Here is a 7,711-nt window from a genome sequence, read left to right as displayed (position 1 = left end):
CTAATATTGGACAGTTCGCCGTTTAACTTTCTCCCGTCAATATTATACAGTACTTTTTCTGTGTGAAAGTACTCGTGGAAGAAATGAATATATTTAGATATATTTTCGAACGAGTATTTCTGGACGAAGATAGCATGATTTTTCTCAAAATAAAATTAGTCTCGATCAGACGAGGGAGAAATGTTGAACCAGCCAGTCTAAAAGCAAGGCAACCGCGCAACCTCAATTAGAGCATGTAGAGCATGCAAATGGAGGTCGCCTACCTCGGCGTAGCTCTCGTGCCTTTGTGTGCCGTGCTTCTTTCCAGCCGGAGACGCAGGCGCTCGGTAGTGAACGAGCCACCGGGGCCGTGGCAGCTGCCGGTGATCGGCAGCCTGCACCACCTCGTCGGGCAGCTCCCCCACCGCGCGATGCGTGACCTAGCGCGGCGCTACGGGCCGGTGATGCTCCTCCGGCTCGGCGAGGTGCCCACGCTGGTGGTGTCGTCCCGGGAGGGTGCCCGTGAGGTGACGAAGACTCACGACTTGGCGTTCGCGACGCGGCCTCTGAGCGCCACAGCGCGTGTGCTCACCAACGGCGGCCGAGACATTGTGTTCGCACCGTACGGTGACCACTGGCGCCAGGTTAAGAAGATCGCCGTCTTCGAGCTCTTGTCGACGCGGCGCGTCACGTCCTTCCGCGCCATCCGCGAGGAGGAGGTCGCCGCCGTGCTCTGCAATGTCGCTGAGGCTGCGGTGGCCACGCGCCCCGTGGAGCTGCGCGGGTGCCTCTCCGCGCTCGGCATCGACATCACGGTCCGCGCCATCATGGGTGACCGGTTCAAGGAGCGCGATGTGTTCCTCCACGCGCTCGACCGCTCCACGAAGCTCGTGGCGAGGTTCAACCCGCCGGACCTGTGGCCGTCGTCCCGGCTTGCCCGCTATCTCAGCGGGGCCGTGCGCAGCGCCAAGGAGTGCCGTGATATCGGGAACGGCTCGAGAGGACGATAGAAGGTGGCGGAGGCCAGAAGAACGAGGACTTGCTCGACGTGCTGCTGAGCATGCACAAGGAGGGCAAGCTCGACATGGACGCCGTCAAATACGTCATCTTCGTAAGTACTCCGTTTTTTTTTCATATTATTTGAACTGAAAGGTTTAGCTTTATCCCGAGTCAAATTTCTTTAAGTTTAGCTCTAATCAAGCTTATGAATACCAGATTTATTTTCTTAGATTCATCGTAAAATATCCTGAGGCACAATTCGTTAGACGGATTATATCTAGATTTGTGCCTAGGAGGGTCCAAGTCCAGACGAATTGGACATGGCCGTAAAATATCCTGAGGCACAATTCGTTGTTTTGTGACGCTGATATGTATCTAGATTTGCACCTCTCAGGCCCTTTTAAGTCTCACAAAACGAAACTCTCTCCACAATCATTCACACAGGACCTATTCAGTGCCGGCAGCGAGACAACTACGCTAGAGTGGGCATTCGCAGAGCTGATGAGGAATCCAAAGGCGATGCACAGGGCAACCGCCGAGGTTCGGCGAGCATTCAGGGCCCACGGCTCTGTAGCGGAGCACCGCCTCGGCGAGCTCCCGTACATGCACCTAGTCATTCGGGAGGCTCTGCGGCTGCACATGCCCACGCCGTTGCTCCTCCCCCGGGAGTGCCGGGAGCCATGTCAGGTGCTCGGGTATGACGTGCCGCAGGGCACACAGGTGCTAGTCAACGTCTGGGCACTGGGCCGTGACAGACGGTACTGGCCTGACGGGCCGGAGGAGTTTCGGCCGGAGCGGTTCGAGGATGAGGATGCTGTGGACTTTAAGGGTAACGACTTCTCTTTTCTGCCATTCGGCGCAGGCCGGAGGATGTGCCCCGGGATGGCATTCGGCCTCGCCAATATCGAGCTCGCACTCGCGAGCTTGCTGTTCCACTTCGACTGGGAGGGTCCAAGTCCAGACGAATTGGACATGGCCGAGGCGTTTGGCGTTACGGCGCGGCGGAAGGCCGGCCTCCTCCTGCACCCTGTTCTCCGTGTGCCCGTTCCCTTCCCGGAGTCTACTCCACCGGCAGGCAACGGAGATCGTTTTTTTTTTCGGAGGACAACGGAGATCGTTAGGGTCCTAGGCTCGGTTTTTTTTTTGAACAGGCGTCCTACATCTTGAAATATGAGATATCCTAAAGCCCATATGACAATTTCAGATTTAATCTCTAAGGGCCCCATGTAGATGGCATGACAAGGTGGTGGGAAGTTTAGTCCCACCATGCTAGTGGAAGAAGAGTTGGAGTGGTTTATAAGGGATTCTCTCCCTCATGCTATTGAAGCTTGAGAAGAAAAGAAGCCCTCACGCGCTCCTCCTCCTCCTCATCCCGACGCGGGTTGTGGGATTGAGCCGAGCCGAGCTCACTCATATGCGCTTCTTTTTGCCGGTCAGGAACGGAGAGTCTTTGACAGGTAGGGCCACGATCTGAGATGCCGGATCGTGGGCTACCGACTTTGGACGTGGGTTCAGCCCACGTCTCTCCACGCGCGGCCGCACATATATATGTGAGGCGCTGTCAACCCTAGCCGCCGCGAAACAGAACACATCTCCGCCTCCACGCCCACGTCGTTCATCTGCTGCTGCTGTCGCCGGCGACTCCATTCCGTTCACCGCGTACACGGTTGACGGGAGAGCAGGCCTCCGAAACCTCGCCTCTCCGGATCCTGTACGGGAGAGGGGCGATTAGGTTTTTGGGTAGCGACTACGCGACTGCTCGCTTTTGTTCATCTACGTCCGCATCACCTTCGTCATCACCATGTCGACCGACGCTGACCGTGCCACCGCCGAGAAGGCCGAGGCCGACAAGAAGGCCGTCGAGGATGCCGCGGCTGCTGCCACCATCACCACCGCCGTGTGGCCGATTGGAGGGTATACATCGCTTATCCCTCTCGTGTTTCTTTCTGTTGTATCAGTACTAGCGATATGCGTACATGTTTCTACTATGTGCGCAATACATGCTCTGCTAGATTGTAATCAGTGTGTTATCAATGTTGTTCATGTCATGCTCATGATTTATTCATGGATTAATTTAATCGAAAAACTGCCTATTTATTCATCAATCCAAAAACCTAATTTGTGTAGGAGTTTTTCGAATTCCGGTTTTGCTGCTGCACTGAAACCGTCCCCGTTTACGGGCACGTACTTTAAGCGTTGGCAGACTAAAACCACCTTATGGCTCACGGCCATGAACGTGTTCTGGGTCGCCGGTGTGACTCCCACAGGAACGATCGCTCCTGAACAGGAGAAGGCGTTCAAGGAGGCCACTATCGTGTTCCTCGGGGCGGTTCTAAGCGTGATTGGAGATAAGCTGGTTGACGCACATTTGCATATGCGGTCTGCCAAGGACTTGTGGGAGGCGCTCGAATCTAAGTTCGGGGCTGCCGATGCAGGGAGCGAGATGTATATTATAGAGCAGTTCCACGATTACAAGATGGTTGAAAACCGTCCTGTATTGGAGCAGGCTCATGAGATAATATGCATTGTTAAGGAGCTTGAGCTTCTTAAGTGCGAGTTACCGGGAAAGTTTGTCGCGGGCTGCATAATCGCTAAGCTCCTCAATTCCTGGAGGAACTTTGCCACCACTCTGAAACATCAGAGGCGTGAATTCTCTATGGAGGATGTCATTGGCCATCTGAGTGTTGAGCAGAATTCAAGGGCAAAGGACTCGCACGAAAAAGGGGTCGAAGGAACTTCTGTGTCCAATATGGTACATCAGAAGAACTCCAATTCCCACAAGCTCAAGGGAAAGAACGGTGTCCAACAGAATACCGACTTCAAGAAGAAGGGTAAGAAGACCTTCAAGAAGAACAAGAAGGATGAGGGCTGCTTTACTTGTGGTTCGATTGAACATTAGGCCAACAAGGGCCCAAACAAGTTTAAGAAGTCAGGACAGGACTTCAAGTCCGTCAACATGATTGTGGACAACAAAGAGAATGGTGCATCTGGGTACGGTAATTTATTTACTGTTTTTCCAGTGTTACAACCTATCGATTGGTGGGTGGATACAGGCAGGTGTTCACGTGTGTGCTGACATTTCATTGTTCTCTTCTTACCAGGTCACAGGCCATGGGTCCGTATTGATGGGGAATGACGTGAGTGCTTCTGTTCATGGTGTTGGCACGGTCGATCTGAAGTTTACTTCGGGAAGGATCGTGCAGCTGAAGAACGTGCAGCATGTCCCTGCCATCAAGAAGAACCTCGTTAGTGGCTCCCTTCTATGTAGAGAAGGGTATAAGTTGGTATTCGAGTCTAATAAAGTAGTTGTTACTAAGTATGGACTATTTGTTGGAAAAGGTTATGAGAGCGGAGGGATGTTCCGCCTTTCCCTCGCAGATTTCTGTAATAAAGTCGTGAACCATATTCATTCGAGTGTTAATGAATCTGAAGTTTGGCATTCACGTATTTGTCATATTAGTTTCGGAGTTATGACGCGGCTAGCAAAATCGAATTTAATCCCGAGTTTCACTTTAGCCAAAGGTTCTAAGTGCCATTCGTGCGTGCAATCTAAGCAACCTCGCAAGCTTCACAAGGCAGCAGAGGAGAGACACTTGGCGCCACTTGAACTCATACATTCTGATCTTTGTGAGATGAATGGTGTGTTGACTAAAGGTGGAAAAAAATATTTCATGACTTTGATAGATGATTCCACTAGATATTGCTATGTGTATCTGTTATATATCAAAGATGAGGCTCTACACTACTTTAAAATCTATAAGGCAGAAGTTGAGAATCAACTCGAAAATAAAATTAAACGAGTCTGGTCAGATCATGGTGGAGAGTACTTCTCGAAAGAGTTTGATGCCTTATGTGCGGATGTAATGCCCATGATGCGGCTATATCTCTCACGTGTCGAGGCACGACTTAGAGGCATAACCGCATTGTAGGTTTAGTCGCAAGAAGGGTCATCTTCACACAATCCCATGTAATAAACAAGAATGGGATAAAGAGAGTTGGCTTACAATCGCCACTTCACACAATACATAAAATAATCCATACATCATTCAAGATACACACATAGACCGACTACGGTCAAATCCAAATGAAAAGAAGATAACCCCAAATGCTAGATCCCCGATCGACCCAACTGGGCTCCACTACTGATCATCAGGAAACGAAACATAGTAACAACCAAGGTCCTCGTCAAACTCCCACTTGAGCTTAAATGCGCCACTTGCACTGGTATCCTCGGCACCTGCATCTGTTTTGGTAGAATCTGTGAGTAACGGGGACTCAGCAATCTCACACCCGCGAGATCAGGACTATTTAAGCTCATGGGTAGGAAAAGGGTAAGGTGGTGGAGCTGCAGCTAGCACTAAGCATGTATGGTGGCTAACATACGCAAATGAGAGCGAGAAGAGAAGCAATGCATCGGTCGAGAAGCTAGAAGTGATCAAGAAATGATCCTGAAACTACTTACGTTCATACATAACTCAAACCGTGTTCACTTCCCGGACTCCGCCGAAAAGAGACCATCACGGCTACACACGCGGTTGATGCATTTTAATTAAGTCAAGTGTCAAGTTCTCTACAACCGGACATTAACAAATTCCCATCTGCCTCATAACCGCAGGCATGGCTTTCGAAAGATAATACCCTGCAGGGGTGTCCCAACTTAGCCCATCACAAGATCTCACGGTCAATGAAGGATATTCCTTCTCCCAGGAAGACCCGATCAGTCTCGGAATCCCGGTTTACAAGACATTTCGACAATGGTAAAACAAGACCAACAAGACCGCCCAATGTGCCGACAAATCCCGATAGGAGCTGCACATATCTCGTTCTCAGGGCACACCGGATGAACACTACGTACAACTAAAACCAAACCCCAAGTTTCCCCGAGGTGGCGCTGCAAGTGGCTCTAGTTCGGACCAACACTCGAAGGAGCACTAGCCCGGGGGGGGTAAAATAAAGATGACCCTCGGGCTCGCAAAAACCCAAGGGAAAAAGGCTTAGGTGGCAAATGGTAAAACCAAGGTTGGGCCTTGCTGGAGGAGTTTTATTCAAAGCGAACTGTCAAGGGGGTCCCATAAATCACCCAACCGTGTAAGGAACGCAAAATCAAGGAACATAACACCGGTATGACGGAAACTAGGGCGGCAAGAGTGGAACAAGACACCAGGCATAAGGCCGAGCCTTCCACCCTTTACCAAGTATATAGGTGCATTAATTAAACAAGAGATATTGTGATATCCCAAAATATCCATGTTCCAACAAGGAACAAACTTCATCTTCACCTGCAACTAGCAACGCTATAAGAGGGGCTGAGCAAAAGCGGTGACATAGCCAAACAACGGTTTGCTAGGACAGGATGGTTAGAGGATTGACATGGCAATATGGGAGGCATGATAAACAAGTGGTAGGTAGAGCAAACATAGCGATAGAGGGAGCAACTAGCAAAGCAAAGATATAAGTGATATCGAGGGAATGGTCATCTTGCCTGCAAGGTTCTCAGAGTTGTTGAAAGCTTGATCCTCGTTAGCGTACTCAACAGGTTCCTCGTTCACATACTCGTCTTCCGGCTCTACCCAAAGCAAGAACACAAGCAATGGAACCACAATAAATCACGGTGCAATGCACAAACAATATGAAGCAATACATGGCATGATATGCGAGATGTGATATGCAATGCGTGTGTGTGCTCCAGAAGGAAAATGATTAACAAGGCATCAACTTGGTGAACCAAGTATGCCGCTGGAAAGATGAGATGATTTCGGTTGAAATCGATATAAAGATCACCGGAATCGGATGCACGGTTTGCAAATGGCAAGCAAAACAAGAATGACACAATTCTGCGGTTAACAGCATGATAGCACTTAGAATACATCGAGAAACTATGCTACAGCACCCCAACATATCAACAAAGTACATGGAAGTGATATACAAGAGATGGTTGACAAAAGATGAACAATGAGCTACGGCTAATTCACACATTAACAGGTCCAAATAAGCATGGAAAAAGTGCAAAAGATATCAGCTTCACAGACTTAGTGAAAATACTGAACATGGCAGAAACAGCATCAGGAAGCAAAGTTTAGGGCAAGCTAACATCGTGCTACAGGAACGTACCATAGAAACTTAAGGCATGGCATGATACTACTAAATGCATATAACAAAAGTCCCTTACTTACCATGAGCCAAAAAGGATCAGAATATATGATGGCACCCATGTAAACATAGCAAGTTTTGTTAACAGATTCAGCAAACAGAGCATGGCATTAACAGAATCATGAAGGCATCTTTGCGAGCTGGATTCACTCACCACAAGTCAGTGAATGACAAGATAAGTATGACACCAGCAAGAAGACATGTTTATGAAACTAAACATGGCAATAACAAGCTCATAGCATGCAAGGATCAACTACAACAACCTTGGCAAAATTGAATAACATGTAAACAATCTGCCAGGAAACATTTTATAGCATAAGTAGAGCAAGAAAATGACATTCTAGACTACTCCATAATTTCAAACAGGGGCATGTATAGATATAGCATAACCATATGTTCAAAACATCCTTACTGAAGTATCTCAAAATAAGCATGGATCCCTCTGTAGCATCAAGTTTACATGGCATCAAAATAACAGCAGAACAGGGACTGAAATCAGCAACATCACGAAGCCTAGTTTGCATGCCTGTTATAGTCACCATATTGATCACAAAAATACATGGTATACACCCCTGTAAAGATG

The 7,711-nt window shown here is 48.9% G+C and overlaps 1 pseudogene; it reads left to right on the top strand.

The window, feature by feature from the left end:
- The first annotated feature begins 227 nt into the window (after positions 1 to 227).
- LOC119293748 lies at positions 228 to 2,149 on the top strand (annotated as a pseudogene).
- Positions 2,150 to 7,711: the final 5,562 nt, after the last annotated feature.

Source organism: Triticum dicoccoides, chromosome 4B (genome assembly GCF_002162155.2).
Source record: "Triticum dicoccoides isolate Atlit2015 ecotype Zavitan chromosome 4B, WEW_v2.0, whole genome shotgun sequence".
Taxonomy (NCBI): domain Eukaryota; kingdom Viridiplantae; phylum Streptophyta; class Magnoliopsida; order Poales; family Poaceae; genus Triticum; species Triticum dicoccoides.
This window is presented reverse-complemented; position numbering and strand designations above follow the sequence as displayed.